Here is a 25,720-nt window from a genome sequence, read left to right on the forward strand (position 1 = left end):
TGCCTCCTGGGTGAGTGTGGGAGAAAGGAAAAGAGAGAGAAAGAGATCTGTGGGTTTGCCGCTGGACCTTGATGAACTTTCTAAGATTCTTGATGATGCTCCTAAAGATTCTTCTTATCACTCTAACTAAAAATACACCTTTTCCTATTTGAATCTGCTTCACAAGCCCTTCATTTAAAAAATGGTTCACTTAATTAATAGTCTAAGGCACAGCTAGTAAATTGGACTTGTTTTTAAATTTCCTTATGTGAGTTCTAACTGATTTTATGCTTGAGCCTGAAGAAGGACAATTTTTTTAAGGCCAGCTTTCTCTGTAAGAGCCTTGGCAAGAAATAGAAAACTTTCATTTTTCTCAAGGAAAAATAAACAGTGGCTAGAAAGGTGTGGAGGATGAAGTGGGAGGTTTACAGGTTCAGCTCCAAGTGCAGGACAGTTGGCCGGAACCTCCGTGACACGTTGTTTATGAATGCACACAGATCCTGGAAAGCATCTGCCAAAGAGGCCAAACAGCTGTAGTCAATCCCTTATTAGGACACTGTTTGCCTGAATGTGGTAAATATCACCACACTGCACAGGTCACTGAGATACATTGGATACATTTTATGCTAAGTATCTCATGGGAGATACTTAGAGATCACCAGTACAGGGGGAGTCCTGGGAGCTTTCTCTACAAAGGTGTAGGAAAACAGGACAGAGTTTTCCCAGGTTGCTATTCTGTGCTAACATCAGGTGAGAATCACCCCTGGATTTCCAAGATGAGTGTGCCCCCTCTTCTACATTGGCAAATTCTTGATTAGGGCTTCTTAGAGCTCAATTCCTGCCCAAAGGAAGTCAGACATGGTCCTCTCCATCCCATCCAAGCCAGCATTCCAGAGGTCCACAGAGACTCAGCCATCAGAGACAAGTGGGTTGCAGGGAGGAGCTGCAGGATGCCCTGGCTGCCTTATGGTAGTCACTATAGGAAGATGGCTATACCAACTAGACTTGGAGGTGACTTAGGTCCAAATCCCAGTTCCGCCAATTTCTAGCTGGGTCCTTGGTTAAGTCATTTCCTCCTCCTGAGTATAACGGGGATAATGTCTGCTATCATTTGGTTTGCCTCTCCCCTCCAAATCTCATGTTAAAACCTGATCACCAGTGCTGGAGGTAGGACCTAATGGGAGGTGTTTGGGCTATGGGGGCAGCTCCCTCAGGAAAGGCTTGGTGATGTCCTTGCAGTAATGAGTGGGTTCTCACTTTATTAGTTCCTACTAGAACTGTTTGTTAAAAAGAGCCTGCCCCCTCCCCTCTCTCTCTTGCCTCCTCTCTCCATGTTATCTGTGCACATACCAGCTCCTCTTTACCTTCTGCCATGAGTAGAAGCAGCCTGAAGCCCTTACCAGAAGCTGAGCAGGTGGCAGCACCATGCATCCTGTATAGTCTGAAGAATGGTGAGCCAAATAAACCCCTTTTCTTTATGAAGTAGCCAGCCTCACATACTCCGGGATAGCAAAATAAATAGACTAAGGCAACCTCTTTCTCACAGGGAAGTATGACTTGATGAGATGCAGGGGGTAGTGCTTGGCACTCCATAATAACCCAGAATTTGTATCTTTTATTATGATGTTTCATTATCATTTATGTCACCTCATCCTAGCATAACAGCCCACTTTCCCTCCAACTTTATAGCAAATCATTGGAATGGGTGCTTTTTTTTGAATAGTTGTTGTTGTTGTTGTTGCTGTTGTTATTTGTCTGTTTTTTTGTTGTTGTTATTGTTGAGACAGAGTTTCACTCTTTTTGCCTAGGCTGGAGTGCAGTGGTGCAATCTTGGCTCATTGCAACCTCCACCTCCCAGGTTTAAGTGATTCTTCTGCCTAAGGCTCCTGAGTAGCTGGGATTACAGCCATTCATCATCACGCCTGGCTAATTTTCCATATTTTCAGTAGACATGAACCAATCATGGTTAAGCCCCCAGACCCCTGAGCAAATTTTCCAAGGAAATAAACCAAAAGGAGCAATCCTGAGAGTGAGGTACAGGGGCAAAGTCAACCTCGCTCTGATGGGCAGTTCTACAGGTAGGGGGTTCCTGTGGCAGGAGGCCCTGTGCTATGGCAGGGCTAAGTTTCCATGAGGCAGGAGGACACAGCAGCAGTTCATGTCTGAATCAGATGTGAGAGCTGCTTCTACCTCTTTGATTTCTGCCCACAAACTAGCAATAAAAACTCGGGTCCAGCAGCGATTGAGCCCTGGCCAGAGAATGTCACTGGCATTGCCTTCATCCACAGCCCCCAGCTGTGTGAGAAGTGGGGTGGGCACATGGAGGAGGGTGGACCTATCTTTCCCTGCTTTGTCTACTTGACCCAAGTACGCAGGCCTTTTCCTACTGCAATGGCTGCTTTTGAGTCCTTGTGGTCACTTTATAGAGAAGCATAAAATAGCAGTTCTTCAGCTCTCTATTCTGCACCCAACTTGAAAAGGCCTTTCCTGAACACATGTCTAGTTGACTCTAGCTTGAAGGAATTTTCTGACCTACTGCTAAGAGGCAGAAACCATGGGAAAGTATTTTTTATCAACAATCTTATTACAAAGCACAGATCCAACAATATTGCTGAACAGTAGCAAAGAGTTGGCCACAGTGGCTTGTTATATGTAGCCAAAATTTCAGTCAGCATCAGGCATAATCAGAGAGAGAAATGCTCAATTCTGGCTGTAATACATAGTTCACAAAAGCTCACATTTGCTGTGCTTTATCAGGTAGAATTCTTTTCTTCCAAAAATACGAAATGAACTCTAGCTAACATAAGCAGAGAAACAGTTTATTGGGAGGAGAACCTGTTGGAATGCTCTCAGCTGCAAGGAAGTAAGTATTTTGACTGTAAGTGGCTTAAACAAATGAGGGTTTAATTTTCTTCAACACCAAGGAGCCTGAAAGGAGATTGTCATTGGGTTTGCTTTAATGGCTGAACAATGTAAGAACTGAGTGCCTGTGATTCTATTGGTTTTTGTCCCATGGTCACAAAATGGCTGCCAGAGCACCAGTCTTCATCAAGCTTCAAGTCAGGAGGAAAAGAAAGGAATAGCTGCTCCTGTCTCTTTTATCAGGAAAGAAAATTTCTCTGTTAGTCTCTCTGATCTATGGTGTCATCTGGATACCTGATCCTTAGTGCAAGAGAGCCTGGGAAAATGAATATTTTTTAGTCTCTAAAGGGAAGAAGGTAACAAAGAGGGGATTGGAGATGGGTATTGGGTTCACTCAGAGTTTCTCAATATTAGCACTAGGGATATTTTGGGCCAGGTCATTATTTAATGGGGTGTGGGGAGAAGTCACCCAGTATAATGTAAGGTATTTAGTAGTATTCCTGGCCTCCACCAAATAGATGCCAGTAGCATTTGGTGGTAACATCCAAAAATGTCTCCAGATATTGCCAAATGTCTCCTGGGTGGGGAGGGGAAATTGCCCCCGTTCAGAACCACTGTGTTATCCCACTCACAACATCTGCCAGAGATGACAAGGTAACTCTAAGAATCAAAGAAAAAGATCCAGGCTTCAGAAATAGGCAGAGCAGTTCCTGGGCTCCAGGTAGTGGGACCTAAGAGACAGTCTCTACCAAGCAGTTACCTTGGGATAAATGAGTTCCAAACCTTTTCAGTCTTTTAGGGCTTAGGACATACATTTGAAGAAGAGGAAACACAATTGTCCTTGGGTTACAAGCCATCTTTGGAGAAGGAAGGGCAGACACACTGATTATCCTACTAAGACTGGATCCACTGCAGAAGGGATAGCTCCCTACAGCTAGTACTTAAGAGTGATAGGACAAAGAGAGCAGGGGGAATGGATCCTCATCAGAAGAAAATACATTACATCAGTTTAAAAGGAATTGCAGTTTTGGCCATTAAAATTAATGGCAAAACTGCACCGACCTAATATCATGCAATGACTTTGGACAACTGATCCTCAAATGGCTGAGTCCCCTGTGTTAGTCTGAGAAAACAGCACTCTGAAAAAGCCTTTTGAGGAAGAATCCAGAATGCCTATGCAACCCCAGGAAAATCAGTTGCGCTTTGAACCTCTAGGTGTTTACCTGTAAAATTAGAGTTTTAGACAATGAATCTCCAAGATCTCTTTAGGTTCTGACATGCAGCATCTCAGGGATATGGTTTCACTTTCAGTACCCACCCAAATCCCATCTGGAACTACAATCGCCACGTGTCAAGAGAGAGACCTGGAGGGAGGTGATAGGATCATGGGGGTGGTTTCCCCCATGCAGTTCTTGTGATAGTGAGTGAGTTCTCACAAGGTCTGGTGGATATATAAGGGGCTCTTCCCTCTTGCTCTCACTCTCTTGCCACCTTATGAAGAGGTCCCTGCTTCCCCTTTGCCTTTCACCAGGACTGTAAGTTTCCTGAGGCCTCCCCAGCCATGTGGAAGTATGAGTCAATCAAACCTCTTTTCTTTATAAATTACCCAGTCTCAAGTATTTCTTTATAGCACAATGAAAATGGACTAATACACTCAGCTTCGAGAAAGTGGTTTCAGCTTCTTCCTTCCTCCTCTCTACGTGCCGCAGTTCGTGTCATCTCCCAAAACCATGCCTCTATTCCCTAGATCTGAGCTGTCTAGATAGTAAGAAGGAGAAAGAATGCAACATGCTTGTCCAGGAGCTGGCTGTGGCATGCATACATGTAGCTTGAGATTTAGCCTTAACCCAAGTAAAGTTTATTATCAGTTCCGTTTTGGGTTTGGTCTCATCTGGGACTACCAAATCCATTAAACCCACCTCAGGTTCTCCTGAAACAAATCACAGCTCAGCCTTGTGGGCTCCCAGCATCTTGCAGTAATCTGACTATAGAAAGTGACCTTCTTCTGTGCGTTTGTCACCTACCAGCAGGTTCTCTAGTGACAATGACAGATTCTATAATGGAAAAGACCACAGTGATCCTATGCTGTGGTTTCGATGCTACTTGGTTAATTTATTTAGTGCAGTGGTGAAGGGAAGAGGGATTGGAGCAAAGGGTGGAGGGAAATGGGGATTAAAAATGTAAATATGTGATTACTTTTAATGACCTTATTACTCGACATCAAATCTGTTTGTATTGACAAATAAGTATGCAAATGTTTATATCAACACTCACTTCATTAAAATAGTAAATGGTTGAAGTTAATATTAGTGCAGCATTGAAATCTTGAGTAGTTTTGATTACATAGCAATAAGCTACTGATGAGTATCATTATGTACCAATCATACAAAAATGAGCCACCGAAGGCCATATTTCCAAAATTGAGTTGAGCAAGTACATCCACAAAAAACAGAGACACACACTAAGTGCCAGACTTTGCCTGTCTTCATATCAAAGCATAGTTTGAAGGCACAAAATGGAAAATCGCATCTGCAGAAATGCATCAGACATGGAATTACACAATCAGTGCCCCATAGAAAGTATGCACAGGTGTTTTAGACTTTAGAGATGCTTCTACCCCTCATAGACCACCCCACCTGCATTCTCTTGATTTGTTTTCCAAAGGATGATTTTTAGCCTAGAGACAAGATATCTTTAAAAAGACCACAGTCTTTACAAGGAAGCAGGCATGTGTGTGTTTGTCTGTTGTGTGGCAAACAGCTGGGTCTAATATTCCTGGAGGAATCCAGCATGTGGACTGAATTCTCTAGTGCTACTGCTTCTCAGGTTATTTGCTGAACACACTTTACCATGCAAATATTAACAAAAGGATTCAGCCAATGAGAAAGGAGAATTGAAAGATGCAGCATGTCTCAGATGGACACAGAGCTAATAGTTTGAGAACATTTCAGATGCTACACTGAGGTTTTCTTAAGCTTGGGAAAGTTGGCTCTTTATCCTTCATTGCCACGTGTTTTAAATTGTCAGGCAAGCTGGGAGGAGTAGAAGTCCTTTGAATTAATAAAGGGCTGAGTTTTTCACCCAGAAATGAATTATAAATCAGTTTTTACTTCCTAATAGTGAGGATTCAATCAAGCAGTGATCAGTCAGTGAGTAGGTGTTTATTGATCATGTAGTATGAGGAAGGTGTTTGTGAAGGTATCTGGAATGAGCTCTGCTTCTCAAAGTGTACGTTTGTGTTGGCAGGCAAAAGACATCTTTGTACAGCAAAATGGTAAATTAGGTGTTGGAAGCTAAGGCCAACTAATCAGAAAAGAGAAACTAAAGAGGGCTGTTGTGACGGGAGGGCTGCCTGAGCAAGAGGCGAAATTGATCTTGGACTTGGGCTAAAATTTGGCCAGTGATGGGCAGAGGGGAGATGGGATATTTTTGACTGCAGAAAGAAGCCAGAAACATGAATGGAGAGGCCCTCTCCTGGATCAGTGAAGAGTACCAGGGGCACCATGGGAATGAGACAGGGCTAGGAGGGTGGAATCTCATTACAGAGGTCCCGAAACATCAGCCAAGACATTATGGAAAGAATGCAACCACTGGGAGCTATCTCAGAATTTTTAAATTTTGAAACAATCTCAAACTTAGAAGAAAGGCGTAAGAACATTACAAAGATTAAGTTGTTGGCATGACCCTCTTTCACCTCCAATACTTCAGAGTGTGTTCCCTATAAACAAGAATGTCTTTCTACATAACCACCATACAAATATGGAAATCAGGAAATTCACATTGTCAGAATCATGAGTTGCATATGTTGTCACCTCTCTTGTGCCTTCCTTCTTGCCTGCAGCTGTTTCCTTGATTTTTGTGACGTGAATGCTTTTGAAGATACAGGCCAGTACTTTTATAAAATGTCCCTCAATCTGGTTCATCTAATGACCTGTCATGATTAGAGTCAGGTAATTTGCTTTTGGCAACAATATCACCAAAGTGATGTTGTGTTCCTCTCAGAGCATTCTGTCTGGTGGCTTGGGATTTTAATTACCCCATCCTAGTGACATTAACTCTGATCAGTGGGTTAAAGGAGTGTCTTTCAGGTTTGTCCACTGTAAAGTTACCTTCTTTTCTTTTACTGGCAAACTTTGAGCAGAGAAATAAAAAATTCAAAGTGGCAATTAGGGAAAATTAGAAATTCTGTCTCAGTCAAACAGATTTGAGAGGGATTTTTGAGTGGCCAACCCAAAGCAAGGCCCTTGGAGCACGTTAGCTTCTGGGGCAGAGGGGAATACATTGTCCTGCTCTTCTGACATTGAACTCTAGTCCATAAGCCCTACCAACACCTCTAACTTCTGAGTTTCCTAACAGCAAACCATACGGCCAAGATGTCAGATGAAGTGCCAAGTATGAGAAATTACAGAAGGTTGAGTTGGTTTACCAGTTGTACCTTTGTCTTTTCTAGGCATGAATTTTGATGCCGGGAGCAAAGGATGGACTTTGGAGTCAGAGTATCATTTGGTGGGAGGTCCCCATTTAATTAACTACCAGGATTTTGTTCTTCTGGCAGGGAATTCAAGTTGAGGGCAAGATTTGAATTGCTTGGCATATTAGGTACAATTTTTAGAGGATATTTATAATAGGAGGCAAGAGACCCAGGGTAGGAAAAGAGAACTTTGTGTAAGGAAACATATTGAGTGGAGAAACTGAAACATGCAACGCATATCCTTCTGCCTTTGTTTCACACTGAATTGAAATCTCTCCAAGGAGCGAGATATAATGGGGTAAAAGTCCTGGGCTCAAATACAGGCCCCTACCACATACTATCTTTGAACAAGTTAACTAACTTGACTGACGCTCAGTTTCCATATGTAAAATAGGGAAATTAGGCTGAGCACAGTAGCCCATGCCTGTAATCCTGGCATTTTGGGAGGCCGAAGTGGACGGATCACTTGAGGTCAGTAGTTCAAGAGCAGCTTGGCCAACATGGTGAGACCCTGACTCTACCTAAAATACAAAAATATTAGCTGGGTGTGGTGGCACATGCCTGTAATCCCAGCTACTTGGGAGGCTAAGGAAGGAGAATCAGTTGAACCCAGGAAGGGGAGGTTGCAGTGAGCCGAGATTCGTGACTGTACTCCAGCGTGAGCAACAGAACAAAACAAAATTTCATCTCAAAAAAAAAAAAAAAAGCAGATTGGGGGAGACATTAGTACCTATCTCTCACAGGGACTTTATGAAAATTAAATGAGATAATGCATTAAAATGACAGTATAAAACTCTGGACATCAGGTAGGTCCTTAAATACAAGGTCTTATTTGTTGTGCATCCCAGGGACTGAACGCAGTATTCTGCGAATCAGAAGCTGCAAGTGACATCCACACAATGGAATATTACTCAGCCCTAAGAAGAAATGAGCTATCAAGCCAAGAAAAAGCAGGAAGGAACCTTAAATGCACATTGCCAAGTACACAAAACCAGTTTGAAAAGACTACATACTCTAAGATTTCAACTGTATGAGCTTCTGAGAAAAGTAAAACTGCAGAGACAATAAACAGATAAGCGGTCACCAGTGGTTGAGGGGAGGAAGGGAGAAATGAGTAAAGGGAGCCCAGGGGATCTTTAGGGAAGTGAGACTGTTCTGGAGGATACTATAATGGTGGATATATGTCATCATGCATCTGCAGAAACCCACAGAATGTACCACATAAAGCATGAGACCTAATGTAAATGATGGACTTGAGTTAATAATAATATATCAATATTGGCTTTTCAATTGTTACAAATATACCATACTCAGGCAAGTTGTTAATAATAGTGGAAACTGGGAGGTAGGAGGAGGAGGGAAGGACGGATATATGAAACTCTCTGCCCTTTCTGCTAAACCTCAGACTGCTCTAAAAACTAAAGTCTGCTACATGCTGAATAAGTGAGTAAGTGAATAAATGAAGGAACACATGATTTTCCATAAGCGTTTTATTGTCGCTCAGTGCCACCTGATCTCGAAGGCCCTATGGAATTCTTCCTCTGTCTTACATGGGATCATCCACATCTCAGCCTCCTCCCCAGCCCATCCCTACTGACCTTTACTGGGGACCAGCATGAACGCTGGCTCTACCTTTGAGAGAATTTTAAAAAGATGCCTTCTCCAGGTGGCACAGCCCTGTGGCAGCGTGGCTCTGCAGTCAGAGCTTGGTTGAGAATCCAGCCAGCTCTTGCCTCCTTGATGAGGACCACCATCAGTGGCAGACACAAACCTTCCAGTGTCTGTCACCCATTGTTTTAAGTATTACTTCACTGATAAAGCACCATTCCCAGTGCTGCCCTCTGCTGGCCCTCTTGTCTGACCTGGGCCTTTCCCTACCAATGCCCTTGGCACACATTCAAGAGCCCTTCCTGGGCTCCTGGTTATTGGCCAGGGGAACCTAAATGTTCTGCTACTGGCCAGGAGTGAAATTTCCTCCAACAATTTCAACCCAGCCAGAAGGTATTGAATCTGGACTGGCTCCTCCCCCATTGCATCTCTCCCTTGCCATCTTACGGTGCACAGAATTGCGGATGAGTCAGTGCTAGGGTATCCTTAGGAGCTAGCATCACCCTGCATTCCCACTGCCTTAAAGCAGAACCTCTGGCTTAGACAAGGGGACCCAGAATGTCAAAATGCAGTGTTCAGAAAAAATGGCAACCCCTGCAGCCCTGCTCACTAACACAGGTGGAGACACAGTGCGCCATGGGGAACAGAACACAAATTTGGGAGCAAAACCCCAGAGTTCAAGCCCTGTACTTACCTCTTCTGACCTATGCAATTTCTCACAACTTAACTTCTTGAGCCTCCACATGTTCACCTACGCAAGGGAATAATTGTCTTGCTGGATCACTGTATTAGACATGGTAGCTGTAATAGCTAACAGTTACTGAAAATTACTGTGTGCCAGGCACTGGGCTACACATGATATGTATAAGATTTTATGTACTCCTGACAACAATTCTGAGATAATATACATGGTAGAAAGCAAGTATACAACAAGTCACAATGTTACCAATAGGTTGCTTCAGATGCAATTTTTTTTTTTAACCTACAGAAACAGCCCATTTCATATCATTCGGCTGCATATTGAAAGAAGGGGGCTGAAGGGTTTTCAGACTAGAGATTTAAGCAGGCTGGGAGCAGATTAAAGTAAAACCCAAGCTAGTGACTGAGAGGTGAGGGTGAGGAACAGCCCTTCAGGGCAATAGCTAAAAAGGCAGAGAAGCCTTACTTCCAGATCTCCAATTTGAAAGGAGACCTGGAATTCTCACACTAAATAGTAAACTGAGGCAGAAGCATCACAACAAGAAAGAACTGACCCAGGGCCAGGATCAGTGGCTCATGCCTGTAATCCCAGCACTTTGGGAGGCCAAGGCAGGCAGATCACCTGAGGTCAGATGTTTGAGACCAGCCTGCTCAACATGGTGAAACCCCATCTCTAATGAAAATACAAACCATTAGCCAGGCGTGGTGGTGCATGCCTATAATCCCAGCTACTCGGGAGGCTGAGGCAGAAGAATCGCTTGAACCTGGGAGGCAGAGGGTGCAGTGAGCCAAGATCATGCCACTGCACTCCAGCCTAGGTGACAGAGCAAGACTCTGTCTAAAAAAAGCAAAAAAACTGATCTAAGCACATCAGGAAAGCTCTAGACCACTGCTTGGCAACCTTGAGCGTGCAGCTGAATCTCATACCAGCCTTATTAAAACACAGACTGCTGGCCGGACGAAGTGGCTCACACCTGGAATCCCAGCACTTTGGGAGGTCAAGGCGGGTGGATCACAAGGTCAAGAGTTCAAGACCAGCCTGGCCAAGAGACCAGCCTGGCAAACATGGTGAAACTCCATCTGTACTAAAAATATAAAAATTAGCTGGGCATAGTGGTGGGTGCCTGTAATCCCAGCTACTCAGGAGCCCGAGGCAGGAGAATCACTTGAACCCAGGAGACAAAAGTTGCAGGGAGCCAAGACCACACCATTGCACTCTAGCCTAGACGATAGCATGAGACTCCATCTCAGAAAACACACACACACACACACACACACACACACACACACGGAGACTGCTGAGCCTTTCCCTGAGAGTTTGTGACTCAGTAGATCCCAGGTGGGGCCGCAGTTTACAGTTCCAACAAGTTCCCAGGTGATATAGATGCTGCTGATCAGAGAATCACACTTTGAAAATCACTGCTGTGGACCAAAGGTTGTAAACTGGTCCTGTGAAAACGAAATTCAACTTCCAGTCTCATTTCATTTTTTTTTTCTGCACCGAGGTTTGAATTTTTAAAGTTATTTTTTCCACACTTGAAATCAGGGTTTCACACATTAAAAATTCAGGTTTTCATCTTGGAAAACTGAGAGAATCTTGAAACCCCTACTCCTGTAGCACACCCATTGGCTGGAGTGATTAGATGTTGCCCTCTGTCTGGCTCTTGGTGGGGATATACGGTTTGTACCTCTGAGCTTTGTGTTTCCAAGGTCAGCTGTCAAGGCATATTTAATATCTGTGTTTTAATTCAATGCTCTCTGCTTTAAGAAAAGCTTTAAATTAGTTTATTAGCCAGAGTTTAGTACCAGAATCTAAGCCAGAGGAGAAGATGCCAATTGGGCCAGCATGTCCTATGTTAATTGGTACTAACCTGCAAACCCATATTAAGAACCGATTTTATGCCTGTTCTCTTCCGTGAATATCCCGTTTCTACCACAGATAAACCAATTAATGGTCCTAGGAAGTCAGGGAGGGATATCTAGAAGCGTTTACAAAGAGATGTGGCAGAGAGCCTCTAAAGTGACCCGAGCGATCCCACCTGCACGCCATGAGGGTGCTGATTTTCTCCGTGGAGGTGCCTGCAGAAATAATGATCCAGTGTTGGCTGGAAATAAAATTCGATTCATGTTCAGGACTATCTGGAGCATCCAGCCAACAGAGTCACCTGCTGTCAAAGCTTTCTGATATGTCTGTGTCCATCCAAAAAAGTCCTATGTTGAAATCCTAACCTCCAATGTGGTGGTATTGAGAGGCGGGGCCTCTGTGAGGTGATTAGCGCATGATTCGTGCCCTTGTAAAGGGCTCAACCTATCCGCCCCTCCCACAACGTGAGGACGCAGCAACGAGCTGCCATCTTTCAAGCAGAGGGCAAGCCTATCAGACAGTGAGTCTGTTGGCGTCTCAGTCTTGGACTTCCTCACCTCCAAAACTGTGAGTAATACATTTTTGCTCTTTATAAATTACGTCGTCTAAGATGTTTTGTTACAATGGACCTAACAAACTAAGCCACCCCCTACGTGGAAGTTTGTTCTCAACCGAATTTTCTTCCCACGTTCCCACGTTCGTCTGTTAAAAAAAATTAATCATTTCGTGTACGAGGACTTTCTGTAACATTTACATAAGCGAAAACTGAGTTGCATTATTTTGTTTAGTTGTTTTTCTCTCCCTACTTTACTAAGAGCCAGTCTTTTCAACTATGTATTTTAAGATACGTGGTGCCAAAAGTGCACAAACTTTAAGAAATTGACATCTTTGAATTCCCACTATTCAAACTGTGGTCTGAGGGCCAGGGGCATTGCAGTTCCTGGGAGCCTGCCATGATTGCAGAATTATGAGTCCAGGCAAATTCAATCAAAATCTGTAGAACAAGATCCCCAGGTGACTTATTTGAGAAATCAAGCTTAAGGCAACAGTGCTCTAAACCAAGTACTGGATATAGAACTCTACATGGATCTCAGAAGAAACTGGGAGCATTGATACAGTGATTAAAAAAAAAAAAAAAAAAACTTTGGAAAAATCTTGGAAATGTAGTCTGCAGGTGTGTTCAAAGATGGAGAACCCCTTTGCAAGATATTTAAATATTTCATGAACCCACATGACAGAGATATATTAATGTTTGTCTCTTTCTAAAACATTCAATGAGTAATACTTTTAAATGAGTACGTACATTATCAGATTATCTGTGTAATTTGGAAAATATTCATATTTATACGTATATTTTTCAGTTCTATGAGCAGTGCTTGCACACGTATGGATTCTCACAGTCTTTGTAGCAACTTCACAACCCACAGATTAGGAAATACTGGCCTAGAAAAATAATGATTAATAAATTACTGTTACAGGATACATTTCTTTCCAGTGCAAAAAAATCTAGAGCAGTTGAAGAGGACAAAACATACAAAAAAATATAAGAAAATGTGTGGTTTTTTTTTTTTTTTTTTTTTTGGTATGTTTTCTTTTAGATACAGGGTCTCACTCTGTCTCCCAGGCTGGACCACAGTGGCATGACCATAGCTCACTGCAGGCTTGAACTCCTGGGCTCAAGAGATTCTTCAGCCCTAGCCTCCCAAGTAGCTGGGATTGTAGGTGTGACTAAAAAGGTTTTGATAAATGGTTCATATCCAACTTCCAAACCTATTTAATAGCCTATACCAGTAGCTCTTGAATGTGACTGAGAATCACCTGAAAACGTGGATAAAACTACAAAGGCTCAGGCCCTCGCTGTTTTACCAAGCCCCTATTAACCCTAGTAGAGAAGGCACAAGGTTCAAGAGGCCAAGGAAGAGACGCAGAGCCAGCAAAGGAGACCTGGGGTTTCGTTAGGGGTTTCATACAGGGGAGAGAGTCCAGTGGCAGTGGGCTGGAAAGGAGAACCAACTTAAATTACCAAAATGATCTGGTGGTGATGGGCTAGACAACATATCCACCTTCCTACAGTGCCGACTGGCTGGGCAGAACCACAATCAACTGCAAACATCATGCATCAAACATTATATAACATTTTCACTTACCCTCCCCTAACAACCCCCATCTGGAAACCTTTATTTAACCCAAGAATGCCTGGCCTCAGTCCCCTGTGTGTACCGTGTTACATGGGACAGGCTGGGGCTCAGATATTTTCTTAGGTAAGGAATGAATCTCTGGGTTGGCCACTCCCAGATTCCCTAGCTCAGAACACACATGCAGGTGCATCTGCCATACAGGGTCATTCGCAGGGTGTGCTTACATTATTGCTGTCAGGTGTGTTTACCCCATACTTACCTCAATGAGCCCGGGCCTTTGCTTTCTTAACTGCCCAGGTGTTTTTGCACACATCCTTGTTTAAGAATCACTGCTCAAGAGCTAGCTTTCTCACCTGTAATCCCATCACTTTGAGAAGCAAAGACAGGTGGATTGCTTGAGGCCAGGAGTTCAAGACCAGCCTGGCCAATATGGCAAAACTCCATCTCTACTAAAATTACAAAAAATTGTCTGGGTGTAGTGGCATGTGCCTGTAATCCCAGCTACTCAAGAGGCTGAGGCAGACGAATTGCTTGAATCTGGGAGGTTGTAGTGAGCTGAGATCACACCACTGCACTCCAGCTTGGGTGACAGAGTAAGAATGTCTCAAAAATAAAAGAGCTAGGTTTCTCAGCCTCAGCACTGTCAACGTTTGGGGCTGAATAATCTTTTGCTGTGGGTCCCTGTCCTGGGCATTACAGAATTCTTAGCAGCTTTCCTAGTCCTTACCCACCAGATGCCGGTAGCAAGCTTCCCAAACATAAAAACCAAAGTGTCTCCAGACATTGCCCAGTGTCCCTTGAAGGAGAGCAGGAGTGGGGAAGATAGGAGTGTGGATGCTCACCCCTAATTGAGAAGTACTAGCTGAACAAAATGAGTTATATGTTAGATTTCTAGGGTGACATGGGCTTTGGTTGAGATCTGTACAGGACCACCAGAACCACAGCACTGGGTGGCTCTGCTTACCCACACCAGATTCCCCGGGTCCTGCCTGATATCCGGTGTCTACAATTACAGATGTGTCTCTGACTATAAAAGTTCTAGTCCATTCTAATCTTGACACATTGAGACTAACATGATTCAAATATTACTTCATGGTTTGAGTTCAATTTAGAGGCAACATGCAAGGCTCAGCCAGACGTGTCTTAAGGGCAGAGTCACATTTGTCACACACACACACCAGACCACTCAATATCTCTTTCAAAAAAAAAAAGGAAAAGTCTTTTCTAAAGCCAACTTCCAGCCTATGTTTGAAAATTATATTCCACAAAGATGAAAAACGTACATTTTCATTTTGTTTCAAATTAGCACAGTAAACAGCTGGCTCTTTTCTTTCAAGTGGAGGTCTTAGCTCAGTTTGTTAGCTCTCTTTCTGATATTTCACCTATTCTTTATTTACTTAACAGAGTTTGACAGGAAATTCTCAGAGAGATAATATATCTCCATTAATAGGGTGACTAGGGGAACATATTCTAAGGTTTCAAGTGGCCTGGAACAATAACTTACATCTTTGACGTTTTTGTCAGCTACCATCCCATTAATAGCATCCAATAGTGCTTCCCCCTAATCCATGAAGGCTTATGAGTGTTTTGTGGAAAAGCACACTTTTTATATTTTTCAGAAGATGAAGGCCAATACACTGTTATCACCAGATAATGGTGCAAATTAAAAAGGCTTGTGAGAAAGGCCACCTGATCTCCATAAACACAGTCTTCTGAAATAAATCAGACTACTAGAAAGAGAGAAAATGAATCAAGCTGGATTTCTGGGTGGATCGAGGGATTTAAGGGTCTAAAAAGTCTTCCTCCTCAGGGGTTACGAATTTGTGTTGAAGTTAAAAGTGTATAAAGAGAAACCTGTTCCCTAAAACAAACTTTTCCTTTGTTTTAGAGGGAGGGTGGCTATTGGTGAACAACAGGGAGTGCTGTAGGATTTTACCGAGAGATAAAAACTTTTTATGATGACAAACATAAATGCACTTTCTTCTTTGTAAGACATCAGAAAAAAGCTAAAAAATACATCAGAGTTTCATCTGTTAGGAATTCCTCTGCCTGTGCAATAGCTTTTTACACTGACATTGCAAAAATAAAATCCCAGAATGAATTGAAGGGATGCCTTGTATCAATGTTTTCATGGCCAAATTATAGAGATCCAGACTTGCAAGGGAAAGTAAAAAATTTCCCCCATCTATCAGAAGCATCTCCAATTACTCATAGCCCCAATTTTGTCTAAGAAGTGTCTCCAATAATTGATAATGCAAGGGGCATGATATAAGGTAACAATGCAATTTATAGCAGAAAGATAAAACCCAGATAGAAGAACATTTACCTTATAATGCTATTAACATAAAAGTAATTATGAGGGTTGGTTCTAATTAGAATGTTCACTTAGAATCAAGATAGAATGACCAGAATAGTGAGTTTCCTGGTGTTGGAACTTCATTCTTTGACTGAACGGTTACATGCATTTTCCAAGTAGGATATTAAAATCTTTATTTTTAAGATGGGGCCATTTAAAAATCCAAAGTTGAACCTCTCCTCCATATCTGTAAAATCATCAAGAGAAAGTATATAATTTATATAATTTTACACTCTATATTCTATAGCATATGTTACATATCTAATATGTATACATATTTCAGGGGTTGAATTGTATCTCCCCTAAAAGACACGAGCAAGTCCTAACCTCCAACACCTGTGAATGTGACCATATTTGGAAATAGGGTCTTTGCAGATGTAATTAAGTTAAAGTGAAATCATGCTTGTTTAGGGTGGGCCCTAAATTCAGTGATTGCTGTCCTTAAAAGGAGACGTAACAGGAGGATATGTGAAGATGGCAGGAAACATTGGCTTGTGCAGCTACGAGCCAAAGAAGGCTGAGGGTTGCCAGCAACCACGAGAAGCTAGGAGAGAGGCATGGGACAGATGCCTCTTCAAAGTTTCCAGAAGAAACTGGAAACTGACATCTTGATTTCAGATGCCTGGCCTCCTGAACTGCAGGAGAATACATTTTGTTGTTTTAAGCCATGCAGTTTCTCGTAATTCATTACAACAACCCTGGGAAACTAAGACAACATACATAACTTTTGGGTTCTATTCTTATTAAGAATATTTTTATTCAAAATAAACACTTAAATTTTGTGTTCTGGTTGAAAACTAAACTTTTTTAAAACATTGTCAAATGTATTTCAGACTAAAAAGTAGACATTTCATTCCATCTTAGTGTGCAAAAGATGGTTTCTTTAATTAAAAACCAAATATCATTTTCCTTTTGAAAGCTGTTATTCTAAAAGTCAGTCTTCTGGAAACCAGGAACATGATCCCTACCAAAAAACTAATTTAAAAAAACACAAATCAAAAATCTAAAGGAGCTCTGATTGCCTAAAATAATTGTCGTGTAGCTTTCACAACTCTGTCCTCTGAACTTGTTTCTTGAAACCTCATTCAATAATTACTGACTTTATTTAACAAATATTTCTAACATGTTATTTGTCCATTTCAGGTGATAAATATTACAGGGGGTGTAGGCATATATAATAAAGGCAAAAATTTCTCTAAACAATCAACCATTGAAGAAAGAAAAATTTGGAAGTAAAAGCTGAACAATTATAGATGTTTACAGTCCTAACAAGGGTCATCAAGAAAATCTAATTTCATGTTCTATATCTTCAGATAGATATAAGATGTCAGAGAAACTTGTAGGAAAGGGCCTATTGAAAATCTTAAATATAAACATTTTTAAGTTGCTCCTTAAGAAAACTCAATTATACTGGACACTTTACTTCTGTGTTACACATGTTATCCTTCAGTCCTGATTACAAGTGTTACTTTAGCTACCAAAAAAATAACATTTAATTTTGAAAACAATTTTTTACTTAATTTGTTCTTATTTAGAAAATTCTTATGAATGTAAATGGGCTTGTCTGTGATCTGTGTTGATATTTAAGGTGCTTACATAACCATATGGAAAATGAGATGAAAATTCCTGTTTACATTTCTTGAACATTTTACATATTTTTTAAAGTTCAAATTTTGTAATGTTAAGAGTGTTCTTGTTTATAACGCACATAAATATGTGTCTCAGAAAAGTAATTTTAATAAATGTCTGTTTGCTTGAATCAAAAGGCAATCCTTTGAATTCAGCTTCTGATTTGGTACAGGGAGCTTGGAAACTACATGAGGGAAAGCAAGTCATTAAGCCATCTTTCTTGAGGCTAACTAATAGCAAGTCACCAGTTCATTGATCAGAGATTTGGTTATCTGCAAACCTGTAGACAAACAAATTTGAAATCTTAAGTAATTTTTTTTCCCTGTAGGATTTCAGCCACCACCTCAAGGATTTTATACTAGTGGCTTTGCAAACAAATTTAGTTGGCATGTGGTTTTTTTCAGCCATATCCAACACTTTAAAATTTGTTTAAATTTGAGTGCCTTTAAACAAGGTGTGCATTACTAATCCTTCTCAGTCCCCACTGTTCTCTACTGTTTTATGCAAGCCTTTTTGTCCGTTTACATTTTCTGTCTGGTCCCCTAAAAAATCAGTTTTTCTCTGGCCACAACGTAGCTTCTAATTTAGTTAGTGACAAAAGTTGCCAGTTGTATCTACCTTGACAGTATTCGATCTTGCTATTTGGAGTTTCAAATGATGATGAAAATTCAACCATGTGGATTAATTTTCTTTGGGTAAAAGGATCACTAGAAAAGCCCTAGGCTATCCCGGCAGACCTCCACATGCCTCAGAAAACTGGCTAAGAAAGGACACACACAATGAGCATTTCTGGGATTCCTCTTTGTTCCCTCCAGCGTTTGATACCATATCATTGAAGCAACTGAACTTCCTGAGTATAAACTGTTTCAGACCATGCCAGTAGCACTTCTGAGCCAGTAATGCAGGGACAGTTATTTGGTGTATGATAACGTCTGGCCCAGTGTGGGATGTAACCTGGTGCAGTCATCTTGAGAATATTGCAGGAGAAAGTAGAGCATAGGATTTAACATTGAAAATTAGAAGTTGATCCTACTTCTTAGACAAAATTGAGATTGACAAAATTGAGGTTTATCTACATAAACCCTTAAACAAAGATGTGGTTCTGAATCAAAATTAGAGAACTGGCGGAAAAAAATGAAGTTGAGGATTTTGTCCTGTTTAATTTCTTAAAGGAAACTCTTCAAAAGGAAAAGAACATAAGAAAGAAAGATAGGATCAGCTCTCTTCCTGTGCTGTTTTGGGCTGGTTGCTGGCGAGCACCATTCTGGCCACACATTTGCTGGAAAAGGCAGTTTCTGTGTGTTCTGTAACTTCTGAGATCCCTTATAACTTAAATGTGGTTCAAAGGCCTCAAACCACTGAATTCTCCATGGGCTAGTAAACCAAAGGTTTCTTGGGAAGTCCTTTCTGAATTAGAAGTAGGTTATCTATAAAATGCTAGCCTCAGACCATTTCTTCGTTATTTGGTTTGACTTGTTTGACTTGTTCTATATAAAAAATTGGCTAAATTAGATCACAGACTAGTTGAAACAGATCCTCTTGCGATGTGTTTACATTAGGAATCTTTTCTGTGGCAGCTCTCCCAATGGTTTGCTGAAATAGTCACACAACGGCTTTGGGTTCATTTCAAAAACAAAAAGTGACCACTAGGAGCTTCAGGCTTTTGCCTAAGGGTTACATATTTCAGCTATGTGGTAGCCAGAATATAATCTCAAAAAGACTTAATTTAGTAATTGAGTTTATCAGAGTCACAGGATACAAGGTCAGCATGAAAAACCAAACATTACTACATGTTCAATGTAGAAACTAACATTAAAACTACAATAACATATAACACTGCTCTAAAGAAAGCTAAGTACTTAGGTATGCACTTAACATCTGCAGTATTTGTATGCTTGAAATTACAAATGCAGATGAATGAAATCAAAGATAACTACAGAGACATACAGTGTTCATGGATTGGAAGACTTGACTTATTAATGATGCAGTCCTCCCCAAATTGATGTATATGTTTAATGCAATTCATGTCAAAATAACAGCAAGGCTTTTCATAGACATAAATAAGTTTATTAATAAAATGTATGTGGCTAGGCATAGGTCCTAAAACATCTAAAACAATCCTGACTCAGAAGAAAAAAGTGAAAAAAAATTACTTAACCTGATTTGAAGTCTTACTATATAGCTACAGTTATCAAGAAAGTGCAATGAATTAATTAGTAAATTAGTATTAATTAGAAAGTACAACATGTATTACTGAAGTATGATGAGTATTACAGAAATAGACACACAAATACACCCAAGTGATTTCAGATAAAGGTGCCAAACCAATTCAGTAGAAAAAGAATATCCTTTTCAATGAACGTTGCTGGAGTAATTGGGCATTCTCTGGCAAAACAAAGTGAATCTAAACCTCACACCTTATACAAAAATTAACTCAAAATGGATCATATTCCTATGTGTAAAACACAAAACTATAAAACTTTTTAAGAAAAATATAGGAGAAAAATCTATAGAATGTAAAGGCTAAGCAAAGAGTTCTTAAACATAACAAAAGCATAATCCATAAAAGGAAAACTTACTAAATAATCCTCCAAAAGTAAAAACTTTGTTCTTTGAAAGCCCCTGTGCAAAAAATGAAAGAAAAGCTACAGACACAGGGAAAATATTTGCAAATTATATATCCAGCAAAAACAGTTAAGTAATACAAGTTTAAAAAAAAACTTTCAAAATTCAACAGTAAATAAATGAGCAATAAAATTAGAAAGTGGCTAAAAGATATAAGCAGCTATTTTACAGAAGAGGATACACAAAGGCAGATCAACACATAAAAATATGTTTGACATGGTTAACCAATGTCAAGGAAATGCAAATTAAAACCACAGTGATATATTGCTACATGTGTATCAGAATAGCTTTTAAAAAAGTACAACACTTGAATGCTGGTGAGGATGTGGAGAAACTGGACCACTTATACATTGCTTTGCTGATGAGAATGTAAAATGGTATAGCCATTATGGAAAACAGTTCTGCAGTTTCTAAAATTACTAAATATGCAACTACCATATGACCCAGGAATTGCACTCCTGGGCCTTATCCGCTGTAAATGAAATTTATGCTCACACAAAAACCTGTGCATAAATGTTCTCAGCAGCTCTATTTGTAATAGCCCCAAACTGGGATTGGCTCAGATTTCCTTCAGGAGCTGAATAGTTAAACCAGCCGTGGTACATACTATGCAGCACCTACATAGCATGGAATACTACTCAGCAATTAGAAGGGAGAAATATTGATAATGTGTAAGAACTTGGATGGATCGCCAAGGAATTATACTAAATCAAAGTCATTCCCCCTAAAGGTTACACATAATATGATTCCATTTCTATGCCATTTTTGAAATGATATGATTTTAAAAGGTGGGGTGGAGACATTGCCAGGGGTGAGGGATAGGAGTGGGTAGGGGGTGGGTGTGGCTAAAAAGGGGCAACAGGAGACATCCTTGTGGTGTTGGATGGTGTTGTAACTGTTCAACATCTTCACTGTGGTGGTGGTGGATATAGGAACCTACATGGCTGATAACATACTTAATATACAACATTCATACACAAATACAAGTATAACTGAGGAAATCAGAGTAAGAGCAATGGATCATATCAATATCAGTATCTTAATTGTGATATTATACTACAGTTTTATAAAGTACTACCATTGAGGAAGGCTGGTTAAAGTGTACAAGGGATCTTTCTGTAATATTTCTTAAAACCACAGTGAATCTACAATGACCTCAAAAGAAATTTCATTGGGGAAGAAAAACATAATTTGAAACCAAGATTTAACAAGGTTCCACGTAAATGCAAATTTAGGAACTGGGAAAGGAGGTAATTAATTAAAAATCTTTGATAAAAGCAAGGCCAATATGAGATATCGTGCTGTAGGTCTTTATGACAATTTTATATCTGAGGGAAAATTTAACTGTCATCTGGTTTAAAACTGGCCTCCAAGTGATGTGCTCCATGGATTTTTAAAACTTGTCATCTCGCGCCTAGTTTGTTGCTTATAATGATGTGATTCAGATCTCTGCCTGGTCAAACCAAAAATGCAAATATGAACCAATAGGTCAACCTACAAGAACATAAATCACCTACTTTCATTTGGATATTCAGGCACAAATTGATAAAAATGACTCTTCTCTATGTTATTCCTCTTCTAAGGACTACTGTAAGATTTGATGTTGAGATTTCTGACTAACTTTGTGCTGCAGTCTCTCTGAATCTGATCATTTAGGGAGAAGGCTTCATTCTTCCCCAGTGAAATTGATCTTGACATTCTTTCTGTAGATATTAATAAACCACCTACAGACATGTGCCCACCACTGAGCTGGGTTGACCTTGACCCCCCCTTTCCAACCCCTGCAAATGGCCATATCCCCAGACCCTAGCCATTCAAGTGTTCTGTGTTTAAGGATAGATGCCTGAAGACATTTTTTTAAGTTCCAAAATAAAGCCTTCTGCTCCATCATATTGAACATTAAACTATGACGTGTGGCTGGTTGGGCATCACAAGTACATTGAACAATAGCAATTCTGATAATAGCAGCTCACATGTTTTCAGTCCTCATCCTGTGCCAGCCACCGTGCTAAGCAGGACAGTCATCTCATCTGTTTCCACCCTTTAGGAACCATTTTGATTCCCATTTGACAGATAAAGAGGCTAAGACTTGTAACAACTAAGTATCTGGTGCACAACCACACAGCTAGGAAAGAGCATGGCTGAAATGAAAACTGGCAAACTGACCCCAGAGCCCAAGCTTTTGACTACCGTGATACATTGTCTGCAGGTTTTCTAAGGGAGCTTCACAACCATCTGTTTTTCTAAGGATGTGTTTTGCTTTGGGGTGGGTTCTGACAGTGTAAATTTAATAAACCCTATATGATGTTGAGGGCTGTCGCTTATCAACACAGGTGCAACTGTACCTCCTCTCCCAATACTCCACTAAGGATTGGTTTGAAATCTCCCTGCTGTGTTGTTTTGTCACGGGCTTCACTGCTCTTGACATGGTTTGGATTCTTTATTTTAAAACCCACCTACCAGATAGTAGAATTTATACAGGCTGGACAAAGCTTCAGGGAAAAAATATTTTCCTGCATTCATTGATTCCAATCCAGCAATTCAATTTAACAAATATGAATCGAGTTATGCTCTGTAAAGTACAAAATACTGGGAATATTAAGGTCAACTGGAATTTACATTATAGAGAGGAGAAAAGACAAACAATAAAAAAGCAAATGCATATCAAGAGGTTAGTTGGGAAAGCTAGGGTTGAAGGATGGGCGTGTGGATGCTATTTTATATATAATGACCAGGGAAGTTTTCTTGGATAGTCACTTTGGGCTCAGACCTAAAGGAACTGAGAGAATGAATCATGAAACTTTCTGGGAGATAAACATTTCAGGGAGTAGAAAGAGCTAAGGCAAAAGGCCATCCAAGTGGGGTTGTACTTGGTGGGTTAGAGGAATTGCAAGAAGGTATGTGTATGTTGCACTGAGTGAGCAAGGAGAAAAGAAATGGAGGAACTATTCGAAATGGGGGCATATAGTGCAGGGAGGGTTTATGGGTTAAAAAGTCAGTGGTTCAGCCACTGGTGGGCATCGAGTGGAAGAAGAATGTGAATCCAACTTATCTTTTGAAAGGATCACTCTGGTTGTTGAAGTACACATACACCAGAGGAGAGAAAGTCTGAATCCAGAAGTGCATTCAGGAAGTTACTGCAATAGTACTGGCCAGCGTGGTTGTGGAGCTTGGAAGATGGAGATCAGGCTCTCAATATATTTTGAAATGATTTGACCAGATTTTCCAGTGGAGATCTAATGTAGTACATGAGAAACAGAAGGATGTTAAGGATAATTCAAGGACTTGGTGTCTGAACAATGCTGAAGATTTAATTATTACATTCAACAAAAAAATTTTTAACTTATTTCAGTTATAAAAAGTGATGCCTAAGCTGAGTCCTGGAGAAAAAACAGCAGTTAATGAGCCAATTGATGAGGCAGAAAGAGTGTTCCAGCCCAGCCTAAGCATGCCTATAACCCCCAGAATGAAAAACCATGGCCAGACAAGGCAGAGAAAGCTACTCAGTATGCCTGATGTGTGGTCAGCCAAGTTTGCCATGTCACTCAGTTTTCACTACTGCAAGAAGCTCTGTGCTAGTGTCAGGACTACTGTCTTCCTACTCAATACCCAAATTAACGTGTACATATGTTTCCAATACTGCCTTGGTTAACTAATATTGATTAAGAACCTGCTTGTGCCAAGACAAAGGTACTATTCTTAAGGAGTTTATGTTCAAGTAACAGGTGTTCCTTTATTGTGGCAGCTTGGAAATTCAATCACTGGTTCATTCATCCAGCCAACAAATTTTATTGAATACCTACCTTGTGCCAGGCACATTACTCAGCCTTGAAGATAAAGCAATGAACCAAACAAAAATCCCAGAATGGATGGGGGAGAGAGACAGTGGGGAAAATAAGCAAAATATAGAATGTACTGAGTAGTGATAAATGCTAAGGAGAAGAAGAAACTAAGGAGGGGGGGATAGGAAGAGGTTAGGAATCATAATTTCAGATAAATTGGAAAGACATTCAGGGTATCATGTACTAGTACTCTATTTTAAAAATCAGAAATGTGGTTCAAATGTGGAGGGTCTTCCTCACTTGAAGTTAAACCATTCCCCTTAAGAGAAGGTTAACAGTGAATGTTAATTCTCAGCTCTCCAGATCTCTGCCTTAAATAGGAACGGTCTTTTTATATTAAAACATGAGGACAGTAGCCTTTGGAAAAGATGTGCAATCTAATTAAAATGGAGAGATTAGCTGCCCTCAGAATATTTGCAAAGCCTAGAAAGGTAATTTAGTGAAATGTATACAATTTTATCTGGCTTTAATTTTTAATGAGATAATTTATAATGTGTCCCTATTTCTCTCATTTACCTGAATTGATCAAACTGAAGCTGTTTACAAACAGACGGTGTTCCAAGACTAGGGTGGGGGATCAAGGTCTTGAGATAAAGGGTCCATTGAATGATACAAGACAGACTTTTCATGCCTGCCTATCAAATACTACCTTTTAGCTTGGGTAGGAATAAGTTCCCCATCTGAGACTCTGCAGGGAGAAATATCTGAAAAATCTAAGCTGTGCCAGAAAATATACTCCAGAGTGAGTTAAATACTCACTGTAGTCTGACAGATTCTGACCCATGAGCATGAGGGGTGCCTCGATGCCCGTAGCAGCTGTTATACACTTTTTAATAAAAGATATTTTCTTTATATCCTGCTGAAACACCATTTGCTGTGGACCATGCCACTGCATTTTTAAAATGTCAGTGAATAGTCAAATTCCCCCTTCTTCCAGGCACAGGACAGGATCACGCTTTCTCCTTGCCTTTGAAGGTAGGCATGACCAGATGTTTACCCAGACCAATGGAATGTAGGTGGAGATGATAGGTGTCATTGCCAGAGTGAAGCTTTAGAAGCCCATGCCTGAGTCATGGTTTCCTTGTTCCCAAATTGGCCATCATGGAATCCTGGGGCAAGATGGATCAGCCTGACTTCCTAGGTGACTGGAAGGAGCCAAGACCCTGCTGAATCTCAGTGGGCATGTAGCATGAGTGACATTCAAAGCCTTGTTGCATTAAGCCACTGATATCTAGGGGCATCTTGGTTACTGCAACATGCTCTAGCATATTCTGCCTGGCTCTGAGCCAAAATAAGGAATATAATGAAAGAAATGAGAAACCTACAGAGGAATCCTTTGGATTAAGTGATTTGAAAAGGTCGCTCTGTAAAGGGTGCTAAATTATTCTGTGGAGGGTGTTTGGGGGCAATGGTTGGTTAAACTGGCCCATGTTTGTGTCTCTGCTCTTCCGCTTTTCACATAGGCTTTGGGCAGGGTGCTTAACGTTTCTGAGTCCCAGTTTCCTCTTTTGTGAAGTGATGGCATTTGTAATCAGTTACAGCTCCAACTATAAGGGACTGGAACTTAACTCGGAACTCAGAATGTGTTATTTCTCTTCCTCGTGTTGTTTCCTGTTTTTGTAGCTACTGTAAACAGTTCACCTTGGT

Source organism: Sapajus apella, unplaced genomic scaffold (assembly GCF_009761245.1).
Source record: "Sapajus apella isolate SASKATOON/1434 unplaced genomic scaffold, GSC_monkey_1.0 scaffold23, whole genome shotgun sequence".
In the NCBI taxonomy this organism is placed as follows: domain Eukaryota; kingdom Metazoa; phylum Chordata; class Mammalia; order Primates; family Cebidae; genus Sapajus; species Sapajus apella.